General features: G+C 41.1%; 1 pseudogene; it reads right to left on the bottom strand.

Annotated features, from left to right (window-relative positions):
* Nucleotides 1-21,936: 21,936 nt before the first annotated feature.
* The window catches only part of LOC111968824 (centrosomal protein kizuna-like), a 28,920-nt pseudogene continuing 26,566 nt past the window's right edge, over nucleotides 21,937-24,290 (bottom strand).

Here is a 24,290-nt window from a genome sequence, read left to right as displayed (position 1 = left end):
AATAAGGCTGTAACGTAACAAAATGTGGAAAAGTGAAGGGGTCTGAATACTTTCTGAATGCACTGTATGCCATCATATTGTTAGTCAAATTGAGATGGAAACTAATGTATTTTTGTCATGGTCTACTCCTAACAACCTGTATGCTCTCGTTGGCTGGTCCTGGCTTCATATTTGTCGCCAAACCCACTGGCTCCAGGTCATCTATAAGTCTTTGCAAGGTAAAGCCCCAACTTATCTCAGCTCACTGGTCACCATAGCAGCACCCACTCGTAGCACGCGCTCCAGCAGGTATATTTCACTGGTCATCCCCAAAGCCAACTCCTGCTTTGGCCGCCTTTCCTTCCAGTTCTCCGCTGCCAATGACTGGAACAAATTGCAAAAATCACTGAAGCTGGAGTTGTCACGCCCTGGCCATAGAGAGGTTTTTATTCTCTATTTTGGTTAGGCCATGGTGTGACTAGGATGGGCATTCTAGTTCCTTTATTTCTATGTTTCCTATTTCTTTGTTTTCTTTGTTTGTGGTTCCCAATCAGAGGCAGCTGTCTATCGTTGTCTCTGATTGGGAATCATACTTAGGCAGTCCTTTTTCCCTCTGTCAGTTGTGGGTTCTTATTTTTGCATTGGTTGATATTTTGCCCTGCAGAACGTCACGTTTCGTATTTTGTTTTGTTTGTCGGTGTTCATTAATTAAATAAATAGAATGAACACGTATCACGCTGCGCTTTGGTCCACTTCTTCCCATGACGATCGTGACAGGAGTCTTATATCTCCCTCACTAACTTTAAGCATCAGCTGTCAGAGCAGCTTACCGATCATTGCACCTGTACACAGCCCATCTGTAAATAACCCACCCAACTACCTCATCCCCATATTGTCATTTATTTTTTTGCTCATTTGCACCCCAGTATCTCTACTTGCACATTCATCTTCTGCACATCTATCACTCCAGTGTTTAATTGCTAAATTGTAATTATTTCACCACTATGGCCTATTTATTGTCTTACCTCCCTAATCTTACTACATTTGCACACACTGTATATAGATTTTTGTATTGTGTTATTGACTGTGCGTTTGTTAATCCCACATACAACTCTGTGTTGTTTGTGTCACACTGTTTTGCTTTGTCTTGGCCAGGTTGCATTTGTAAATGAGAACTTGTTCTCAACTGGCCACAGTCAAGATTCTGCATTCGCTCTTTTTCAATGCTCAACTATTCAACCAAAAATCTGAATTGTTTTTTTATTGAATTTTTTTACATAATTTGCCTGCAACAAAGCCTTGTCTGGCTGAATATACTGCTGCATTCTTCATCCCTCAAAGGACTGCAGATTTTACACACAAAACATTCAGTATTGTGAGATAATGAAAAAACATTGTATTAAAATGATTTTCTTCAGGTAAAAGACATCTTCACATTTGGGTTGTGTGTGAGAAATGCCATCCTCTTAACAGGCAAAACAAATATTGAATTATGTATGCAGGTGTAGAAAAACCATTGGCAGTTAGATTTGAAAATTCAATATCAATATGTTTCTTCAAATGAAAATACAGTGACAGTGCTTTCCCTGGTGGGGAGAATACTACCAGAGGATGCAATACCTATTTACATGTTTGAAGTCATGAAAAAGCTTTGAGAGAGCACTTCAGACCGAAGCCATTACCAAAGTGACAAACTAAAAACGTCCTTCATGTTTCCTTCAGATACTGTACATAAGGAGTGTGCAGGTAAAATAAATAACCCAGTGAGCAAAATGACATATTTTAGACGTCAGCGTCAGATATCATACAGGGGAAACCAACGCATAGAGCTTCTTTAGAATATACAGGACAGTCTGCTCCAAGAGGGAACTCTTTTGAGATTGTCGTGGGAGTGTGAATTTTTCATTTCTACAGCTCTTTCACCCGAGGGTGCCACAAAGTCATATGGGGGCATTTTCAACAGGAACATAGGCCTACAGGGTGTTGCCAATAGAATTGCAAGACGCAAAAATCTAGTCATTCCATTTCTAGCTGCACCCTGCTGAAGGCAGGTGTCTTTAACAACAGTGATCTACTCAATACTTGATGTTCAATAGATGCAATTCAAAGCTACTCTTGGTGTAAATGTACAAAATTGCAACAGAAAGAGAACGGTGCTTGACCTATATTGAGAGCAGTTGGCACATAGGAAAGTACAGTGTACGTCTGATGACAGCCATGTCAAGAAATGACTCATATGCTTATATACTACCACAGACTTGATCATTGGATTGCCATTGTTATGTTACACTCTATTGAAAGTGCGTAAGTGCTGGTTAAATGGTTTGTCATATTGAGTGCATTCTGCATGGCCACACAAACATCAGAGGGCTGTAGATAGATCAAAAAATAAAATGGTAGACATATCTATTGTAATACGAACCACACGTTCTATGGCATGTATTCAATCCCATCCAAAAGAGACTCTGGCTTTGTAATTGGGAGTGATGATCGTATGTAAAATGACCCATATAGCAAGTAGCCCATGTTTCATGCTTCAACAACAGAACTCATATTATACACTACCGTTCAAACGTCAACAGTGAAGATGCGGCTCCAGGATGCTGGCCTTCTAGGCAGAGTTGCAAAGAAAAAGCCATATATCAGACAGGCCAATAAAAAGAAAAGATTAAGATGGGCAAAAGAACACAGACACTGGACAGAGGAACTCTGCCTAGAAGGCCAGCATCCCGGAGTCGCCTCTTCTCTGTTGACGCTGAGACTGGTGTTTTGCGGGTACTATTTAATGAAGCTGCCAGTTAAGGACTTGTGAGGCATCTGTTTCTCAAACTAGAMACTCTAATGTACTTGTCCTCTTGCTCAGTTGTGCACCGGGGCCTCACACTCTTTCTATTCTTGTTTGAGCCAGTTTGTGCTGTTCTGTAAAGGGAGTGGTACACAGCTTTGTACAAGATCTTCAGTTTCTTGGCAATTTCACGCATGGAATAGCCTTCATTTCTCAGAACAAGAATAGACTGACGAGTTTCAGAAGAAAGTTCTTTGTTTCTTGCCATTTTGAGCCTGTAATCGAACCCACAAATGCTGATGCTCCAGATACTCAACTAGTCTAAAGAAAGCCAGTTTTATTGCTTCTTTAATCAGAACAACAGTTCTCAGTTGTGCTAACATAATTGCAAAAGGTTTTTCTAATGATCAACTAGCCTTAGCCTTTTAAAATGATAAACTTGGATTAGCTAACACAACGTGCCATTGGAACACATGAGTGATGGTTGCTGATATTGGGCCTCTGTAAGCCTATGTAGCTATTCCATAAAAAATCTGCCGTTTCCAGCTACAATAGTCATTTACAACATTAACAATGTCTTCACTGTATTTCTGATCAATTTGATGTTATTTTATTGGACAAAAAATTTGCTTTTCTTTCAAAAACAAGGACATTTCTAAGTGACCCCAAACCTTTGAACGGTAGTGTATGTTCAAAGAGCTGATGGTCTAATATTTTCTGTACTATCCATTAAGTATGTACATTGTAAGAGGTCTTTGAATCTTGAATCACAATCTCCCCTGACATGTCATGATTCACAGCCTGCTACCATAGTGTTAAAAGCTAAGAGTTAAACGTGGCGTACAGGCACTGCCTCTCACAGAAGAGTAAATCAGGAAAAGTTCTCTTTAGAAATGTTTGTGTTGTTACATATTAGTACAATATACCTCCACTCTCACAGAGCTATCTKCCGTATCTGTTGACCTGCTCCTTAACATGGATATTATGTTAGGCAGCCTTTTAGCAAACTCCACATTATTCTGCCATGTTCCCTTTCTGCGTGAGGCCAGGGCTGGCTGCAACCATTACTGGTAATGAGTGTGGAGTCCTGCTTCAGAAGGTTCAGGCATATAAAGTCACCTAAAAGCTGACTAATGGAATCCTACTGATGTACTAAATGCCATGGGCTTTTACAATATTACAACATAACATGGCTTTGCAAATGTTCAATATTCTACAGACATGATACAGATGAACTTTCATGTACGATTCAGAAAGACAACCTCCCACAAGATAGGAGTAACAGGATATTTTTAGAACTGGAGAACGGGTTGAGGGCCAGTCTGTGGAGATGCCACACTGATTAGGTGACTTCCAAGGTGACTTCCAACGTATGTTAACTAGTGTAATGAATTTTCAAATCAAATTTTATTCGTCACATGCTTCGTAAACAACAGGTGTAGACTAACAGTGAAATGGGTACTTACAGGACCATGCAGAGAGAAAGGAAATAGATAAATAATAGAAAAGTAAAACATGTAATAATAAAAGTAATAATTAATACAAAATGAGTAACAATAACTTGGCTATATACACAGGGTACCAGTACCAAGTTGACGTGCAGGGGTATGATGTAATTGAGGTATTTACATATAACTAGGAATAAAGTGACAGAAAATAAACAGTAGCAGCAGTGTATGTGATGAGTCAAAAAAGTTGGTGGGAAAAAGGGTTAATGCAGATAGTTAAATAGTTAACCAAATAGCTACCTGGACTAACTATTTAGCAGTGTTATGGCTTGGGAGTAGAAGATGTTCAGGGTCCTGTTSATTCCAGACTTGCTGCATCAGAACCGCTAGCCGTGCGGTAGCAGAGAGAACAATCTATAACTTGGGTGGCTGGAGTCTTTGATACTTTTTAGGGCTGTCCTCTGACACAGCATGTATATAGGTCCTAGATGGCAGGGAGCATGGCCCCAGTGATGTACTGGGCCGTACACACTACCCTCTGTAGCGCCTTGCGGTTGGAAGCCAAGCAGTTGCCATACCAAGAGGTGATGCAGTCAGTCTAGATGCTCTCAATGTTGCAGCTGTAGACATTTTTGAGGATGAGGACAAATCTTTTCAGCCTCCAGAGGGGGAAGAGCCGTTATCTTTCCCTCTTTACGACTGTGTTCGTGTGTGGACCATGATAGATCCTTAGTGATGTAGACAACGAGGAACTTGAAGCTCTCGACCCGCTCCACTACTTGAATTTGTTCTGGTTTTGGGGACCGTGAAAAGACCCCTGGTGGCATGTCTGGTGGGGTAAGTGTATGTCAGCTGTGTGTAAGTTTACTATGCAAACAATTTGGAATTTTCAACACTTCATGACTTTCATCAAATTTCCATGGCCAACAATTGGCGGCGTGTCCATGTATGTATAAAAAAGTAAACATAACGTGGAATCAACACTGGGAGGCTGCTCTCTGATCCCATGTACCGTCTCCTGTCACTGAGCAAGGAACTTAACCCCACCCCTAAGTAGAATACCTGTTACGCAACTGTATAAAACACATGTGGTCAACACTCAGTCTGGAGAACTACTGTGTGCAGGCTTTTGATCAAGCCCTGCTCAAACACTTCAGAGACAGTTKATCAAGGTCTGGTTGAGCAGTTCAATTCTAAAATGTGGTTTGTTAGAGGGGGACTGGAATAAAACTCTCCTGGAGGATAGTTGACCACCCTTGATGTAAAACATTGCAACATTACGACAAAATACATTTTATGCCTTTTGAAATAATTAACTCATTCAATATATCAAAGATCAAATGGCTATGGAATGCTACAAATATTTTGTTCAGCTGAAGCAAGCCCACAAATTTTMTTTGGGAAATGTACCTTTTCTAGTTTAGTTATATATATCTTAACTACCTTAGAAGTGTTTACTTTGCAAGCTGACTAGCATCTATTGAGTTGCAATGTTCCATACATAGGAAGCCCAAATAAACACGTTTTGTAGCCACATAAACCAAAAGAAAGGCTACATCTAATCTATTTTCCTAAAATGTATGTTCGCGATAAGGGGAAAAGTATTATTTKGATTCACATGGTTCGATTCATCGCAATTGAACCAAATCCCAACTAATACAATGGTAGAGTGAATCGTACATTTCATCAAAAATAATATTTTTAATTAACTTTGTATGGCCTTATTCGCTCGTGTTGGTGGAAAGTTTTTTGGGACATGACGAAAACATTAATACATGGTAATAATAGCTAAACAGTTAACTAGAGGGTACAATATGTGTTTTAAATTGGCTCCTTAGTTAGTCTGTTCTCTATCATATATTATAGGCCTACCTGCTGCTGCAATGTCCGACTGTCTCTTTCTCCTTGAGCAAAGGCACACATGCAGGTGAAGCGTGCAAACACATACCTGCTAAAGTGTCATTCTGATCCTGGCTGATATGTTGGTTGTTATTAAATAAATTACATTATCAGAAATTATTACATTCATTTCCATGACATTTTAATGTAATAATTGTCAAAAACTTTTCCAGACCTGGAAAACATCATTTTAAAATTCCATGACTTCTCCAGGATTTTCATGAACATAAGAACCATGTGATGAACTTGGAGGGCAGTATGGTGTTTTCGCTAAGCTGTAGTCAATGAACAGCATTCTCACATAGGTGTTCCTCTTGTCCAGGTGGGAAAGGGCAGTGTGGAGTGCAATAGAGATTGCTTCAACTGTGGATCTGTATGTGATTTGGAGTGGGTCCAGGGTGTCTGGGATGTGAACCATGACCAGCCTTTCAAAGCATTTCATGGCTACAGATGTGAGTGCTCCGTAGCGAAAGTAATTTAGACAAGTTACCTTAGCATTCTTGGGCACAGGGCTATGCTGGTCTGCTTGAAACATGTAGGTATTACAGACTGGGCCAGGGGGAAGTTGGAAAATATCAGTAAAGACACTTGTCAGCTGGTCAACGCATGCTCGGAGTACACGTCCTGGTAATCTGTCTTGCCCTGCGGCCTTGTGAATGTTAACCTGTTTAAAGGTCTTACTCCCATTAGCTACGGAGAGCGTGATCACACAGTCGTCTGGAACAGCTGGTGCTCTAATGTCTGGTTCAGTGTTGCTTGCCTCGAAGAGAGCATAGAAGGCATTTAGCTCATTTGGTAGGCTCGCGTCACTGGGCAGCTCGCGGCTGGTTTTTCCTTTGTAATCTGTGATAGTTTGCAAGCCCTGCCACATCCTACGAGCGTCAGAGCTGGTATAATAGGATTCAATCTTAGTCCTGTATTGACACTTTGTCTGTTTGATGGTTCGTCGGAGGGCGTAGCGGGAATTTCTTATAAGAGTCCGGATTAGTGTCCCGTTTCTTGAAAGTGGCACCTCTAGCCTTTAGCTCAGCGCRGATGTTGACCGTAATCCATGGTTTCTGTTTGGGAAATGTATGTATGGTCACAGTGGGGACGACATTGTCGATGTACTTAATAATGAAGCTGGTGAYTGATGTGGTCAACTCCTCAATGCCATCGGATGAATGCCGGAACATATTCCAGTCTACGCTAGTGAAACAGCATCCGTCTTCATCGGACCACTTCTGTATTGAACCCGTCACTGGTACTTCCTGTTAGAGTTTTTGTTTGTAAACTGTAATTAGGAAGATAGAGTTATGGTCAGATTTCCCAAATGTAGTGCAAGGGAGTGCTTTGTACGCATTTCTGTGTGTGGAGTAAATATTAATTGAGATTGTTTGACATTGCAGCTGACAGTGCAGGCAACTGCCGACTGACTGATCTACATAGAATATTGCATTATAAATAACAAATCATTATTATTTGTAGATCAGTCAGTCAGTCACAATTTACCCATGACACATTACGGTTTTGCTCCTCTCGAACACAGCCACCGTCACTGAGAGGTACTGTWAAGAGTGAAAAGGAAAAGGGTAGATGGGAGGGAGGGCAGGTTGAGGGGTTTAACAAAGTGAACCAACAAAGACCACATCTTTTTTTTCCTATCAAATGTAATTATGTTTCTGAGTACTGCATGTCTACTCAAACAATAATTTGATCACAAAGCATTATACAAAAATAAAACATGAAAACATGACTGTACTAAAACATTCCTTACAGCAATAAGATATTAGGGAGTTCGAAACGTCATAGAAAATGAAAAGGCACATGTGAAATGAAAAAGAAAACTAATACAGGTCTGATATCATCTTTGTACATAACTACAACTTCACTAAACAGTTCCAAAAACATACATTGTGATCCGTTGTTTCTATTGTGGGTCTGTAAACACGACGACACATCTTTGAGATACCATGAAAAGTGCTATAGAAATGTAATAAATTATATATTATTATTATCTTGTCCTGGGCGATGGGCCACTTCAACAGGTCTGCAGGTCGTTTGGTAACATCCAGAGTGGCCATTGTTCTTTGTCATTTCACAGGTGACTCACATCACTACACTCAAGCATGCTAGATGCAGACCACTCGGAGATGCTAGCAGCATTCAAAATGCATGATTTCCAGCCTAGTTCAAACAAATCGCTTTAAAAGACCAGATTAATCTATTTCAAGCTGTTATTATGAGTTGTAAGAGTCGTTCAAATAAAGAGACTGAAGCAGGGTTAACATCAGCGTGTTTTTAAAAAACGCTTCACATACTTTATCCACAGTAAGAGGCATCAGGTTTATTATTATTATTTTTGTATGATACAGTATGCATACATTTTACAACGTTAAAATAATCTAGCCAGATAAGGGTAATGGATGGAAGAAAAAATAACAGTATGGTGACATTCTCTAATGCGTTCTCAGCAGCTTCTGTTTAGAATCCCTTTTCTCTAGCCTCCTGAGTGGCGCTGCGGTCTAAGGCACTGCATCGCAGTGCTAGAGACCCGGGTTCAATCCCGGGCTGTATCACAAGCGGCCGTGATCGGGAGTCCAATAGGGTGGCGCACAATTGGTCCTGCGTCATCCGGGTTAGGGAAGGATTTGGCCGGTGGGGCTTTACTTGGCTCTACGTGCTTTAGCGACTCCTTGTGGCGGGCGCCTGCAGGCTGACCTCGGTCGTCAGTTGAACGGTGTTTCTTCCGACAGATTGGTGCGGGTGGGTGTTAAGAACTGCAGTTTGGCGGGTCATGTTTCGGAGGACGCATGACTCGACCGTCCCTCCTGAGCCCATTGGAGTTGCAGCGATGAGACAAGATCGAAATTAGRGAGAAAAGGGGGTTTAAATAATAAATACATTTAATTAATAAAATCCCTTTACTCAGGTAGTCAGTCATAATAATCCTAAGAGTTGTCATTGTTCGTATTGTAGGGCTGACGACGTAAGGCAGCATCTATCTTGGAGTTGCTGTCGTCTGAATCTCCCCAAAAATATAAATAATTAATATCACAGAACCAACGACAATGACATTCATAAAAGCAGAGATGGGGGTATTCAAATCCAAACAAGAACTGATATGATCATTGTGAAATCTATACCAATTACAGATGTAGCACCGCTATAACAGAGAGCAAGATCTTGAATAATTGTCCATGTGCCCTTTTCACACCCATTTGTGATCCATGTATAGATGGATGATTCTGTCGTTAGCATAACATCTCAAGTGGTTCATAATATTGTTAACAACTAGCTTACTTCATGATGAGAAACAGAGATAGAGACAGTATTATTTAGGATGGATGTGGCTACATTCCTAACTAACCTTTAGACTGTACTGCAGAGTAGGTTTTCAGTTTTTGTCAATAACCTTGTTAAAAGCATAATTTCAAAAAGCAATAGTCATTGTGACAGTGATCTTTGACATTGAGAACACTTACGACTTAAATAGAGTATGGCAGTTGTGTCCAATAAGTCAGGCACATAGTAAGTAAATGGCCTTCAAGGATAAAACGGATATCATTGTCACAGTCAGTGAAATCACACAAACACCATGAATAAAGGCAGCAGAGATGGAGGACCATTCTAGCTCTATGCATGTCCCATCAATCAAACGTACAACTCACACCATCAAACGCCTAGTTTCTTGTACCAGTGCCTTTACCAAAATGTGTATGTAACACGCATGTTACAAGGATGCCTATCAGGAACTTGAGGAGCCAGACTTCCAAGCCTAAGCCTGTTTTAAAGGGAAGGAACACCAAAGGGAACTTCCTTGACTCCTGTTCTAATCACGTTGAAGGACTTCCACAAGCCCCCTCTTTATTCAGAAGTGGTCCAAAGACAGGGTTGCTGGGTTCCCATAGCATCAGTGATATCGCTATGTAAATGTAGGACCCCTGAAAAGGCTTTGATGTGCCACGATGCATATGCAGTAGGCTGTTCTACTTTTAAAGGCCTCCTCTTCAATTTACATCATCACAGGGCCTATTCACAACCACCAAATATATCCCCATTATCTGTCGTGGTTATCGTACATCCATATGGCTGTTGTATATACTTTTATGTCCAACAGTTAAAATATTTTATTTGAGATGGAACAAAAATAGAACAGTTTGCACACACACACACACACACACACACACACACACACACACAACACACCACACACACACACACACACACACACACACACCACCACACACACACACACACCACCCACACACACACACACCACGGTGTTCATCCATCTGCATCCGTGTCCCTCAATTCAAACGCATGACCCCTTTGATTGCCATCCTCACAATTACCCCCTCTTCTTCCAAGCCAGGCAAATGTGACTGCTGTACATCGAGTATATGAACTCAATTATGTTGGCTCTGATCCTATTGAAAGCCACTCCATCTTACAAACTACGTTTCTGCTTTTGCCACACCACCCTAAAAAACAACAAAAAGAAACACTCCCTACACATTTCCAACAGTGAGAAGATTGCTTTCCAATACATGCATTCAATTACATAGCTGGCATTACCATTATATTGCAACCATTACATTGACATATCAATAAGCTTCCCGGCAGATATTTGGATGATGTCTACCTCTATGCCTCAAGGCAAGAAAAGAGAGTATACCGCTGAAAACCTTTGACACTCAGAGCAGGCAAATCAAAACAGAGCCAGTCAAGAAACCAAGGTAAAAAAAAAGGGGGAATTGGGGGACGAAGCAAGGATGTAATCACAAATAATCAGCCTGTCTGTCTGCATTTGAAAGGGCACCTTGCATACAGTATGTCCTCCTGAAACCGAGAGCAAGCGTTTTAGATAACACATTTTTTGTTCAAAGGGTACACATTCAGATATGATTAAATGAGATATGCTCTATGCAAGAAAATTCCTATATTTATTTAAAATAATTTGTATTGGGACTTTAGACAAATATAAGTCAAATTCAACAAATTCAAAAAGGTAGAACTTTGCTACAGATATGAAATAAGATTCACAGCCCTGAGCCAATTTGTCAACGTGATAGAGGAAGCTGATTGTAATCTTGCAGTGAACATCTTTAAAATCAAAATGTTTTAGGCTTCATTACAGGCTAAAAACAACCTTGTAAGATTGTCTTAGCAGCTATTAAGCCACCTTTAAAATCTGTYCCTTTAGTAATGTTCAAGTCCCCTTTACGTCTGAGAAATTCTTGGCATAAGGGAACTTCAACATCTATAAGATTAGATTAAGTCTCATTAACCTGTTTCCAGAAATCCACTATGATCAAACACTCCAGCAACATTCTTTGCTTTTCATTGAAAGGGTGTTTCATTTAAGGAATACCAGACAGACAAAACATGATCAATAGTTACACGGTCAAGTCATAAATTTGTGCAACCTTGTAGCTAGTCCTGACTGAATCGTTTTTCATAAGAACATCCATGAGGTTGTCTTAGTGCAAGTTGAGCTTCAAATCAAATGTTTTTTTTAAATTGTCTGTACTTTTCGAAAAAAGTTCCCGGACATTTCTGGGGGGAATGGCCCTAGACCTCACCCTCCGATACAACATGTCCCAGAYGTGCTCAATGGGATTGAGATCCGGGCTCTGCGCTGGCCATGGCAGAACACTGACATTCCTGTCTTGCAGGAAATCATGCACAGAACAAGCAGTATGGCTGGTGGCAGTCATGCTGGAGGGTMATGTCAGGATGAGCCTGCAGGAAGGGTACCACATGAGGGAGGAGGATGTCTTCCCTGTAACACACAGCGTTGAGATTGCTTGCAATGACAACAAGCTCAATCCGATGATGCTGTGACACACTGCCCCAGACCATGACTGACCCTCCACCTCCAAATCGATCCCGCTCCAGAGTGCAGGCCTCGGTGTAACGCTCATTCCTTCGATGACAAACACGAATCCGACCATCACCCTCGGGTGAGACAAAACCGCGACTCATCAGTGAAGAGCACTTTTTGCCAGTCCTGTCTGGTCCAGCGACGGTGGGTTTGTGCCCATAGGTGACATTGTTGCCGGTGATGTCTGGTGAGGACCTGCCTACAACAGGCCTACAAGCCCTCAGTCCAGCCTCTCTCAGCCTATTGCGGACAGTCTGAGCACTGATGGAGGGATTGCACGTTCCTGGTGTAACTCGGGCAGTTGTTGTTGCCATCCTGTACCTGCTCCGCAGGTGTGATGTTCGGATGTACCGATCCTGTGCAGGTGTTGTTATACGTGGTCTGCCACTGCGGGGACGATCAGCTGTCCGTCCTGTCTCCCTGTAGCGCTGTCTTAGGCATCTCACAGTACGGACATTGCAATTTATTGCCCTGGCCACATCTGCAGTCCTCATGACTCGTGCCTCATGCCACGTTCACGTAGATGAGCAGGGACCCTGGGAATCTTTCTTTTGGTGTTTTTCAGAGTCAGTAGAAAGGCCTCTTTAGTGTCCTAAGTTTCATAACTGTGACCTTAATTGCTGTTAGTGTCTTAACAACCGTTCCACAGGTGCATGTTCATTAATTGTTTATGGTTCATTGAACAAGCATGGGAAACAGTGTTTAAACCCTTTGCAATGAAGATCTGTGAAGTGTTTGGGATTTTTACGAATTATCTTTGAAAAAGGGAGGTTTATTTTTTTGCTCAGTTTATATATATATAGACACTATATCTCTCTTTTAGAGTTGAATTCCGGAGATGGTAACTCTAATAACAACTTCTTCCATGGTGCCCCAAATCCTAATGAGTTAATTATTACATGATTAATTTGATCGGATAACAATTAAACATATTCAATAAATAACAGTCATCAGATTAATGTAAGTCACATCACAACAGTGTTGTATCTGCAGAAATTCAACTCCGCCCGTCACAGACTTTATAGTTTATATTCAATGTGCGGGACAAAATCGAGGCTATGATTAAGAAGCTGGAGCTCTTCTCGGTCTGCATTAACAAGGACAACACACAGGTCTTTCCATCATTGTATGATTTTTTTGTGTGCAAATGAACTCAAGCTTACGGACAATGTCAAATGTGATGTAGCGAAGCACCTGCGTGAGTTGGGTGCGCAATTACGCAGGTACTTTCMCAAAATGGATGACACAAACAACTGGATTCGTTATCCCTTTCCCTTATCCCTCCAATCCACTTACCGATATCTGAACAAGAGCCTCATCAAAATTGCAACAAGCAGTTCTGTGAAAATGTAATTTAATCAGAAGCCACTGCCAGATTTCTGGATTGGGCTGCGCTCAGAGTATCCTGCCTTGGCAAATTGCACTGTTAAGACACTGATGCCCTTTGCAACCATGTACCTATGTGAGAGTGGATTCTCGGCCCTCACTAGCATGAAAACTAAATACAGGCACAGACTGTGTGTGGAAAATGATTTAAGACTGAGACTCTCTCCAATACAACCCAACATTGCAGAGTTATGTGCATCCTTTCAAGCACACCCTTCTCATTAACCTGTGGTGTTATTCACAATTTTCGATTAACAAATAAAGTTTTATATGTTAGATGGCTAAATAAAGAGCAAACTTAATGATTATTATTTGTGCCCTGGTTCTATAAGAGCTCTTTGTCACTTCCCACGAGCCGGGTTTTATGTTTTATGTTTAATAAATGTATCGTATAGTGTGTGTGTGGCAGGCTTACAATGATGGCAAAAAACAACATTTGAGAGGGCGCTTACCCTGGTTCTAGAGGGGGTACGCAGCTGGAGGTTGAATGTTTGAAGGGATACGGGACTATAAAAAGTTTGGGAACCACTGCTTTAGATGAAGTGAAGATGGAACAGAAAAGAGTGAGACAAGGATGTCTGGTCTGCTACTTCTCATTTAGCCTGCTTCTACACTAACATAGCCTGTCAAACACTGTTCCTTTTCATCCATATAGGGACTTATTTTACATAATTCACCATCAGCTGTTACGGCATAGCAATCTAGGCTACGATATTTTAACCACACTGAATTTACAACAGTTGGGTAACACAAGGAAGTGAAAACACAGACATGGTCAATATGTTTATATATTCACATTCCCTCTTTAATATCCAGCCATTTACAGCAACATGTTACTTCTTCTCCCGCCACTGTAATGATGGTTAAAAAAATCATGTTTCCGGGAATAAATTGGACTATTCTTTTATATAACTTCCCAAAGCAGCATTGGGGTTGATCTATCAGTTGTTCCACTTCAGACAGGGACTGGCTGATTTTCAAGACTGGGCCATTACCATAGTGGGCCCAGGACGCCGCTGACCTTCAATCTAGTATTCCATTTCCATAAACATTTATGTCAGTTCATCTTATGCGGAGTTTGCCTTAATTGAGGCAATGATCTGAATATGTAAGACAGACTGGGCCAGCCACTGTTTAGCAGACTCTGATAGGCCGGGTTGAATGTAATGTGGAAAATTATAGCTACCACTGAAATGCCTCCTTTTTGGAGAGTCTCCTTCCTGGTTTTTGTGATTGTTACATATTACTGTTTACCTTATGTTATATCTACATTACAATAAGGTTTGTGAGCAGGACTGCCATCGTTCAATCACAGCTTCATGCTTTTTTCTCACATTTGATTAGTATCTATCATTATGTTATATGCCTTAAAAAAATGGAGAAATGTTGTACGAAACTTTGGCACAAATGATACAAAACAAGTATATATTAATATAACCCATCATGTCTACCTCTTATATGAGAATTCCACAATAACACAAATAAACACCCGTATTAACCTTCTGCATTTCAAAAATACGATTTTATTCTCCGCAATTAGACATACTTATTGCTAGTCTCTATGGTAAAGGAGACATAGGCTTATGACTCTATCCTTTACTTATCATATGTTATCCATCCAAACTGCACTATATAATGATTGTGAATTTGGACTGTTGTTTTGTTTTTGTAATGAGTTAATTGGAATTAAATTTGATGATGTGCTTAAATAATCGAAAATATATACAGGGTTGATTCTGTCTGGGAAAATGATGCTTACCTGGTATTTAATATACTGTTGTCACAGGCTGGTAGAGAATGCTGCCTTAATTTACCCTGTCTTTTTAAAGCTCCTAACACCCACAAAGAAATGCTAATAGCACAGGCACTCTAGCACAGCGTTAGTCTAAAGGAAAAGGGTAAAAAGAGGGAGACCCATCACCCCATCAACTCCTACTCCCTTCCCAGCTATGACCCATAGCTAAATTGTTTAGGTCTGTTTAGACGTTTAAAACAGCAGAGTACTATAGTAGGATGTAGCTAGCACTCAGAGGGCCAACAGTGTGAGGCAACCCTGGGCATTCACTGCTTCCATTCTGTGCTCTCTAACATGTGAGTGCTCTCTGCTGGCCATAAAGAGGAACTGCAGAGCTGTAAAAATGGTGCCACAGATTCACACTCAATTACATTCATTGATAGCAGGCAGCTCCTTCATTGGAATCACAGCTGCTTGACAGAACAGRACACAACAATGATTGACAGAAATAAAATGGAATAGCCTAAATATATTCAATTGAATTCTAGACCATTTCAAATTATTCACAAGTTTACACTACATTATCAAATTGTTTTAAACTACCTCAGTTAGACAAATTACTTATCGGAATGTGACAAATTATTTTCTAATAAAATGTTCCTCTTATCAAAAACAAAAAACTTTACTTTTGTCATGAATAGAAATTAAAAGACATGATATTGTGTGATTAACCAGGTATTAGACAGATGGATACTTGATGGTGCGTGTTAGGCATGGTGAGTGTTAGGCATGGTGCGAATGAAGAGGAACCCAATGCAGGAGAGTGACCTCCTCTGGCAGTAGCCTCTCAATGCTGCCTGCTATTCTGTCGTTCTCTGTCTATCACTGCCTATTTCTCTTCTCTGGTCCCAAATCAAATCATAGACCATTGCAGTGGGTTACAGTATATGGAGTTACACCCATATTGCTTACACAATGTCGATGCTTTCAGATCTACAAATGAAGGGCCAGTAATAAGTGCCTAGGGGTAGGAGCAAGTTTTGTTTTCAGACTGGGTGTTTGTCTAACTTTGCCAGGAATTTGCACTGAAATAAAGCAGTTTGTCCCTGTGGGTCTTTCACTGCCAAAWGTCCTTTACCACATATCTGTCTAATCTGTCTCTGTTTGTTTGTCTGCATGTTCRTCGGTCTCTTTACCTGCCTCTTTCTGGGGCAATCTCTCTATTTTTCTCCCTCCTGCTCTCCCTCCCTGTGTTCTGCGAGAGCCACACACATCGTTTCCTCTTGCCTCTCTTCCACAGAGGGCTAACTTCTGATTATGACACTTTGTCTGAGTGATTGGGGGGTGAATGCCTGAGCACATACTGTTGTCCAAGAGAACGTTCCACACACGAATTGTCAAGTAAAGGTTTTTGTCAAGCAGGGACGCGGCATCACAAACATAGCAGCCACTGATGACTGGAGAGGGAGAGATAAATCAAATCAAATTTTATTGGTCACATACACATATTTAGCAGATGTTATTGCGGGTGTAGCGAAATGCGTGTGTTCCTAGCTCCAACAGTGCAGTAGTATCTAACAGCGCAGTAGTATCTAAAAACAAATCTAAAAGTTAAAAAAGCAATGTCGGAGTGGCATTGCCTAAAATACAGTAGAATAGAATACAGTATATACACATATGAGATGAGTAAAGCAGTATGTAAACATTATTAAAGTGACTAGTGTTTACAAGTCTATGTATATGGGGTAGCAGCCTCTATGGTGCAGGGTTGCGTAAAAGGGTGGAAGCCGGCTAGTGATGGCTATTTAACAGTCTGATGGCCTTAAGATAGAAGCTGTTTTTCAGTCTCTCGTACCAACTTTGATGCACCTGTACTGACCTCGCCTTCTGGATGATAGCGGGATGAACAGGTAGTTGTTCCCCGTTGGAGAGCCCTGCGGTTGCAGGCGGTGCAGTTGCTGTACCAGGCGGTGATACAGCACRACAGGATGTTCTCAATTGTGCATCTGTAAAAGTTTGTGAGGGTTTTAGGTGCCAAGCCAAATCTCTTCAGCCTCCTGAGGTTGAAGAGGCGCTGTTGCACCTTCTTCACCACACTGTCTGGTGTGGGTGGACCTACGTTTTCTGTTGCTTTTTTAGTGAGATCATTTCTTCCTAAAATCAAGGCCAGGCCAAAAAAAAGAGGAAAAAACAGAATAAAAAATAAAAGAGAAAAGAAACACCATCTGAAATGCCTACAGTAAAGGAAGAAAAACAGCACAAAGATTCTTGCAGAAGAGGAAGCAGAGGCATGCACCCGCAGACAAAGGGGAACAAGTGGTCTTTACATGGAGTGCAGCTGCTTATTAAGTCTCACTCCTTCCTGCATTATTCCTTTCAGCCCCACTCAACCACAAAGTGATTTTGCTTTACCACTCACAATGGCAGCAAAAGATTTTTAATGGATGAATCCTTAAAAAAAACTGTTGCAGATCTGTCTGCTTGGCCGTGATTCATAATACAATAAAACAGCACATTCTATAAAGTGTCTTACTGAAAAACATTGTGTGGAGGCGAGAGAAAAAAAACGGAATATGAAAGAGCTCAATTCTCTCCAATGCCATAATAGTGAAATGAGCACATATAAATGTGTTAAGAGTATCTCTTTGTATCTTGTATAGACTGCATATATTTAATCTTTAAAGTGTATTAAGGCAGAGTCATTGCTATGCAAAGCAGCACCCAGCGCTTTTCTCTTGCTTTTCAGCCGAGTGTAGTGCTTGGCCAATAGGACTGGCCCCCGCCTCTCATTCTGCATTCATAACATGCAACATTTGCACAATGTATCTCTCAAAGGCTCCTGAATAGAGAGCCTTAATACTCATGTAAACAACTGCAAACCAATTACTTAATGAATCGGGCCCACACATAATGAGGAGCCACACAAAGGGCTATAAATGCATTTTTTTCACCAAAGCCTCTGCTTTAAACTACAATCCCTCAGCTGTAGTCTAGGCTTAACTGGCAAATCATAATCAAATCATATTGTCTAAGACAACAGAGTGGAGGCCGTTTTTTATTTTGATTCCAGCCAGAGTATTTTGATGGCATTTGTCGGCTCACTGACAAAATAAAGCAAATAATGAAAAAGGGAGAAGAAAGGAAAATACATAAGGAGATGGTAAGAGAAGGAGTGACAGAGGAATAGAGGAAGGGGAAAAGAGATGGGGAGAGAGAGACATTGAGATAGAACAAGAGAGAGAGAAAGAGAAGGGCAGAGCATCCTGCAGTGTTATGTTTCCGTTCAAGTGCAGGACTTCGAGACCACTTGTTGAAGCAATAAAGCGCAAGAAGTGACTGTGGTAAGTGGAATGCTTAAAACATAAGCATCCAGGGGGGGGGGGGGACATCACAGAGGAGCAGGAAAGAGGTATGATGGTGACCGCTCTTAGTAATCGCCCTACAACAGCTCACTCTTTCCCTGACCAGATTAGATGTCAAGCATGCAAAACTACTCATTAGTCCCATTTCAATCATTTATGCACAGGACCACCACGACCCCAGTGGCCAATCAGAGCTGTGATTCTTGCTATTTCCTCTACATTTACACTTGTTTTATCGCCTTAGATTTGGGCTTAACATGCGCCTTAATGACGGTGGAGACGGAGCCATCTGAGAGGGTCTGGAGTCTGAAATTGGCTCATGTTTATTAAAGAGGTTCAGTCATTGGGCTGGCACTGGCAGACAGCAGCGCCTCAATAGAGCTGGGCCATTATGTCTTTTCCTCTGCTAATAGGTAGACTGGGAGAGCCCGCTGGCCTGGACAGGGAGACGAACACATTGGGCCCTTGTGTCAGCGTGGTGCCCAGTAATCACATGAAATCAGAGAAGATTATTCCTCATAACGTTTACGCAGCCATTACCTTCCCAAATGGGCTCCCGGTGAAGAGGCGCTCTGGGGACCGCACAATTGCAGATTTTGATGAAGTCATGTTGATATTCAGATGTGTGAAAACATGGAGCTATTTAGATGTTCTTTTCCTACCACTCAAAGCTTTGATTTGAACAGCCTAAATGCTATTCAGGACGTGTGGAAGCTCTGGAAATTAAAAGGATGTGTCACCTTAAAACTCATCCTTGTGAGTCTTCCTTTAAAAACAGTTATTATTATAATATACTTGATTTTATATTTGTATAAACACAATTTGTACACGTAGTACCACAACGGTCTGCTTTTAAAGCTAGCCTCCTGAAACATGAACCCTATAGTGAGAGCAGACTTTAGGCTTGATAACAGTCTGGCCTTTTGTTTTCATGCACAAGTTAATGGGTGGCCCACCGTTGATCTAATGGAAATGAACTGGGAATTATTAGAGCCACATGCAAATGTACATCATCCACTTTGGTGTCTGGTGGCCTATTTCCCATAAAGGGAGTGAAGAAGAATAATAATGTTCTTACCAAGGGGGTCTTGATGAGAGTACTCAACTCTCCCACTATCCACTTCATAGCCATCATTTATTCCTTAAAGAGCAAACAAGACAGATCAAACATTTTGATTTGTGCATCTATCTTCGTAACTAAATTTTTAAAAGAATGTCAAAAGTTGGCTAATGATCGAGCAATATAACAACTTTTTTCATGTCTGTATGTAATGTATCGGTATCTATGTAGTCTAAATGTTGTAATGTTTTTGCACCATGGAATTTAGGGAGTGTTTTGTAATATCCCGGTCACATTTTTAAAATGTATGTAATGTGTATACAGTATATGTGTTTTTTTAACTGGCAAATTAAATCAATCAATCAATAAATCTATTACATGATAAGCTGTGTTGTGTATTCTCATACAGTACCAGTCAAAAGTTTGGACATACCTACTCATTCAAGTAGTTTGGACATACCTACTAATTTTCTTTATTTTTACTATTTTCTACATTGTAGAATAATAGTGAAGACATCAAAACTATGAAATAATACATATGGAATCATGTAGTAACCAAAAAGGTGTTAAACAAATCTAAATATATTTTATATTCAAAAGTAGCCACTCTTTGCCTTGATGACAGCTTTGCACACTCTTGGCATTTTCTCAACCAGCTCCATGAGGTAGTCACCTGGAATGTATTTCAATTAACAGGTGTGCCTTGTTAAAAGTTCATTTGGGGAAATTGTTTCCATCAAMATGCGTTTGAGCCAATCAGTTGTGTTGTGACAAGGTAGGGGTGGTATACAGAAGCTAGCCATATTTGGGAAAAGACCAAGTCCATATTATGGCAAGAACAGCTCAAATAAGCAAAGAGAACAGTCCATCATTACTTTAAGACATGAAGGTCAGTCAATCTGGAAGATTTCAAGAACTTTTAAAGTTTCTTCAAGTGCAGTCGCAAAAACCATCAAGCGCTATGATGAAACCTGCTCTCATGAGGACCGCCACAGGAAAGGAAGACCCAGAGTTACTTCTGCTGCAGAGGATATGTTCATTAGAGTTAACTGCACTTCAGATTGCAGCCCAAATAAATACTTCACAAAGTTCAAGTAACAAAGACATCTCAACATCAACTGTTCAGAGGAGACTGCGTGAATCAGGCCTTCATGGTCAAATTGCTGCAACGAAACCACTACTAAAAGGACACCAATAGGAAGAAGAGACTTGCTTGGTTCAAGAAACACGAGCAATGGACATTAGACCGGTGGAAATATGTCCTTTGATCTGATGAGTCCAAATTTGAGATTGTTGGTTCCAACCGCCGTGTCTTTGTGAAACGCAGAATAGGTGAATRGGTTATCTCTGCATATGTGGTTCCCGCCGTGAAGCATGGAGAATGTGTGATGGTGCTTTGCTGGTGACACTGTCAGTGATCTATTTAGAATTGAAGGCATACTTAACCAGCATGGCTACCACAGAATTCTTCAGCGACACACCATCCCATCTGGTTTGCGCTTAGTGGGACTATAAGACATTTTTCAACAGCACAATGACCCAAAACACACCTCCAGTGTCACGTTCCTGACCTATTTCTGTTAGTTTGTTATATGTGTTAGTTGGTCAGGACGTGAGTTTGGGTGGGCATTCTATGTTTTCTGTTTCTATGTTGGTTTATGGGTTGCCTGGTATGGCTCTTAATTAGAGGCAGGTGTTTGGCGTTCCTCTAATTAAGAGTCATATTTAGGTAGGTGTTTTCACAGTGTTCGTTGTGGGTGATTGTCTCCTGTGTTTGTGTATGTCGTTACGCCACACGGGACTGGTTTCGGTTTGTTTGTTCAGTGTTTTTTATGTGTAGGCTTTTTCCCTGTTCGTTGCGTTCTCGTGGTTTATGTGAGTCCGTCGTTCAGATCTGTCTACACCGTTTATTTGTTTTGTTAGTTTATTTAGTCAAGTTCGTGTATTCGTGTTTTTCTTTGATAAATCACGTCTACAAACTCAGCTGCATTTTGGTTCGATCCCTGCTCCTCCTCTTCTGATGAAGAGGAGGAGGAAAGCCGTTACATCCAGGCTGTGTAAGGGCTATTTGACCAAGAAGGAGAGTGATGGAGTGCTGCATCAGATGACCTGGCCTCCACAATCATCCAACCTCAACCCAATTGAGGGTTGCCAAGATTGTGCAAAGCTGTCATCAAGGCAAAGGGTGGCAATTTTGAAGAAATATTTGAATTTGTTAAACACTTTTTTGGTTACTACATGATTCCAAGTGTTATTTCATAGTTTTGATGTCTTCACTCTTATTCTACAGTGCAGAAAATAGTAAAAATAAAGAAAAACCCTTGAATGAGTAGGTGTGTCCAAACTTCTGACTGGTACTGTATATGAAAATGGATGAAGAGGAAAAGCACAGATGAAAGCTGTGTCCTTTGACTGACTCGAAAAAATCTGTACACACGGTGGGTATATTCTCTATACGACACTAGTAACAATTCTTTACGGGACGGTGAGCCATATGGTCAGTGTTGACCGATGATTAGGCCACAGTGGAGTAGTAGTGTGGGGTGGTATGGGYGACGATTCCCCTTATCTGACAGATCCTCCTCCTCGTCTCCAGAGCTCTGCTGCCTCTCCTGCGTGGCAGACTGTTTAAGCAGCTGATATGCTTTTGTCGTCTGTTCAAAAAACACAAAATGCCCCACTTAAATATTGACTCAAGACCCAAGTTTCCAACTTTCAGAGGCTGTGTGTTTGATGAGACAACACGCACCGATGGCTGGCTCTTTGGGTCTTCAGAGCAGGGCAGGCTAAACTGTGTATGTAAGTAGTGTACATGCGCACGCCAAGAGGAGAAACAGTTTCCACGACACCATATTCACCCTCCATATTATCGCTGTATCAGGTTGGCAGGCCCCCCTACTCAGAAGAGATTGATTGATTTTCTTTAAATAAAACACTAACTACTTCCATATACAGTGGATTAGGTATCATATTTGACAACTACACAGGCTTTAAAATCAATAGAGAAGCTGAAAGGTCGTAAAATTTGTCCACCATGGTAATGGTAATATAGTTGTTTTAATCCCAGTTTCAGGCTAGGAATGTCAAAAGTTGGCTAATGATCGAATACTTTGGACTCTGTGGGCAACAAATGAATGTTTGGCCTTACAGAATTGATTAAACAATGTAACATTTATGTTACAAATACAGTGCATTCGGAAAGTATTCAGACCCTATGACCTTTTCCACATTTTGTTACGTTACAGCCTTATTCTAAAATGGATTCAATCATTTTTAATCTCTCCACATCAATCTACACACAATACCCCAAAATGACAAAGCAAAAACAGGTTGACATTTTTGCAAATGTATAAAAAAAAAAAWTWAAAACACATTTACATAAGTATTCAGACCCTTTACTCAGTACTTTGTAGCAGCAGACCCAAGAAGACTTGAGGCTGCTTCAACAAGCTTGGCACACCTGTATTTGGGGAGTTTCTCCCATTCTTCTTTGTAGATCCTCTCAAGCTCTGTCAGGTTGGATGGGGAGCGTCAGTACACAGCTATTTTCAGGTCTCTCCAAAGATGTTTGATCAAGTTCAAGTCCGGGCACTCAGAGACTTGTCCCAAAGCCACTCCTGCGTTGTCTTGACTGTGTACTTAGGGTCGTTGTCCTGTTGGAAGGTGAACCTTTGCCCCAGTCTGACGTCCTGGGCGCTCTGGGGCAGGTTTTCATCAAGGATCGCTCTGTACTTTATTCAATTCATCTTTCCCTTGATCCAGACTAGTCTCCCAGTCCCTGCCGCAGAAAAACATCCCCACAGCATGATGCAGCCACCACCATGCTTCACCGTAGGGATGGTGCCAGGTTTCCTCCAGACGGGACGCTTGGCATTAAGGCCAACGAGTTCAATCTCGATTTCATCAGAGCAGAGAATCTTGTTTCTCATAGTCAGAGTCCTTTAGGTGCCTTTTGGCAAACTCCAAGCTGGCTGTCATGTGCCTTTTACTGAGTGGCTTCCGTCTGGCCACTCTACCATAAAGGCCTGATTGGTGGAGTGCTGCAGAGATGGTTGTCTTTCAGGAAGGTTCTCCTATCTCCACAGAGGAACTCAAGAGCTCTGTCAGAGTGACAACACCTCCCTGACCAAGGCCCTTCTCCCCCAATTGTTCAGTTTGGTCGGSTGGCCAACTCTAGGAAGAGTCTTGGTGGTTCCAAACTTCTTCCATTTAAGGATGATGGAAGCCACTGTGTTCTTGGGGACCTTAAATGCTGCAGACATTTTTTGGTACCCTTCCCAGATCTGTCCCTCCGCAGATCTGTGCTCTCCGGACAATTCCTTTGACCTCATGGCTTGGTTTTTGCTCTGACATGCACTGTCAACTGTGGGACCTTATATAGACAGGTGTGTGCCTTTCCAAATCATGTCCAATCAATTGAATTTACCACAGGTGGACTCAAATCAAGTTGTAGAAACATTTCAAGGATGATCAATGGAAACAGGAGGCACCTGACCTCAATTTCGAGTCTCATAGCAAAAGGGTTTGAATACTTATTTAAATAAGACATTTCAGTTTTTTATTTTTAATACTTTTGCAAAAAAATCTAAAAACCTGTTTCGCTTTGTCATTATGGGGTATTGTGTGTAGATTGATGAGTATTTATTTATTTATTTAATCCCTTCTAGAATAAGGCTGTAACGTAACAAAATGTGGAAAAAGTCAAGGGGTCTGAATACTTTCCGAAGGCACTGTATATCTAAGTATCTGTCCATTGTAGTTGTTTTGTCT

Source organism: Salvelinus sp. IW2-2015, linkage group LG9, assembly GCF_002910315.2.
Source record: "Salvelinus sp. IW2-2015 linkage group LG9, ASM291031v2, whole genome shotgun sequence".
NCBI lineage: Eukaryota > Metazoa > Chordata > Actinopteri > Salmoniformes > Salmonidae > Salvelinus > Salvelinus sp. IW2-2015.
Note: the sequence above shows the minus strand (reverse complement) of the source record. Positions and strands in the feature narration are given on the sequence as shown.